Here is a 2017-nt window from a genome sequence, read left to right on the forward strand (position 1 = left end):
TGATTTCTCATGCTGCCTTCTGTTCTTAAATGTATTTTAATGTCTCAAGCATTTGTATCTTTACTCCGGTGAGCTAGTCTCAATAGTTAACCTGAGAGGTTAGAAATACACAGCAGATTGAGAGGGAAGGCCCAGGAGAAGAATTCAAACTGACTGTAGCAAGGCTTCCTTATCCTTGTATTTCAGTAGTACGAGCTTTGATGAAACCATACCTGGAGTACTGTGCGCAATTTTGGTCCCCGTATCTGAGGAAAGATGTAATCTCCTTGGAGATGGTACAGCAAAGGTTCACGAGATTGCTCCCTGGGATGAGAGGGTTGTCCTATGATGAGAGGCAGAGTAAATTGGGCCACTATTCTCGAGTTTAGAAGAATGAGAAGTGATCTCCTTAAAACATTCAAGATTCTGAAGAGGCTTGACAGGGTATGGATACTGAGAGATTGTTACCCCCTGTCTGGGGAATCTAGAACATGGAGCACAGTCTCAGGATAAGGGTTCACTAATTCAGGGCTGAGATGAGAAGTTTCCTCTTTCAGAGAGTTGTAAATCTTTAGAAATCTCTACTCCAGAGGGATATGGATGTACCATTGCTGAACATATGCGATGGACAGATGTTTGGTCTCTCGGGGAATTGAGGGCTATGTGGAGCAGGTGAGATGCAGGAGTTGATTTAGAAGATCGGCGATGATCGTACTGAGTAGCAGAGTAGGTCTGAAGGACCATATGATCTGCTCCTAACTTATGTTGTTATTGGCAACAGTGACTGTGAAACTTGTTCACTCATGTCTTTTAGGGGGAGGTGATGGCGTGGTGGTACTATCGCTGAACTATTAATCCAGAAACTCAGCTAATGTTCTGGGGACCCAGGTTCGAATCTTGCCAGACAGATGGTGGAATTTGAATTCAGTAAAGAAATCTGGAATTAAGAATCTACTGATGACCATGAAACCATTATCGATTGTCAGAAAAACCCATCTGGTTCACTAATGTCCTTTCGGGAAGGAAATCTGCCATCCTTATCCGGTCTGGCCTACATGTGATTCCAGAGCCACAGCAATGTGGTTGACTCTCAACTGCCCCTGGGCAACTAGGGATGGGCAATAAATGTTGGCCAGCCAGTGACGCCCATGTCCCTTGAATGAAAAAAAAATCTGCCGTCCTTACTTGGTCTGGCTTACATGTGATTCCAGACCCCGCATCAATGTGGTTGACTCTTAACTGCCCTGAATGGGTTTGTTTTTCTTGTTCTTTTATTATACTGAGTTGCTTCTGACCTGTTATGAACTAAACAACACCAGAATTACCAGGAGATGACACTGGTCAGGGGAGGGAGTTGAACTGGAGTGAGCAAGGAGGCTGTGCAGTGCTCGGTGGCAATGTGTTGAGAGAGCAGGAACGGAAGCTTTAGACTAGGAGTGGAACTGGAGAGTGTCCTTGAAGCAGAGAGTGATATTGTGGACATTGAGGTCAGGGGTGTGCAGGGCCCTGTCGAGTCAGGAATGCACAGTGGGCTGAAAGGAAAGGCCAGGGTGAAGAATACATAGGAATGGAGCAAAACTCACCTTCAGCCCCGGGAACAAAATTTGATTGGACGGAATGGCATATGTGTGGGTAAGTCTAACATTTTTCTTCGGATTATGTTATTTTATAGAATAAATCCTGCATTTGAGTCGTGTATAGTCCACTGGCTTCAGGAATAAACATGAAAAAAATCAAAATTGATCTGATTGGGAAGTGAATTTAACTTTTGTTGGGGTGAATTTGGATATTTTGAGAGTTGCTGCTCTGTATGTAAATGCTTTTCTATTAATCTGACTAAATCAGCGTGGCTAACTGGCCCATGTTGGTTTAATTTTAAAGAGGTGATAGATTTTATTTTGCAACATATTTAATGTGTGTTAGCTTGTATTCATATTTACGCCGAACCTGTCCCTTTGCAATTTAGGAAAAATATTTCAATGCTTAACCTATATATTTTAATTAAAAACCTAATTTCTAAGATACATATGTGCAAATT

Source organism: Mustelus asterias, chromosome 1, assembly GCF_964213995.1.
Source record: "Mustelus asterias chromosome 1, sMusAst1.hap1.1, whole genome shotgun sequence".
NCBI classification, from domain to species: domain Eukaryota; kingdom Metazoa; phylum Chordata; class Chondrichthyes; order Carcharhiniformes; family Triakidae; genus Mustelus; species Mustelus asterias.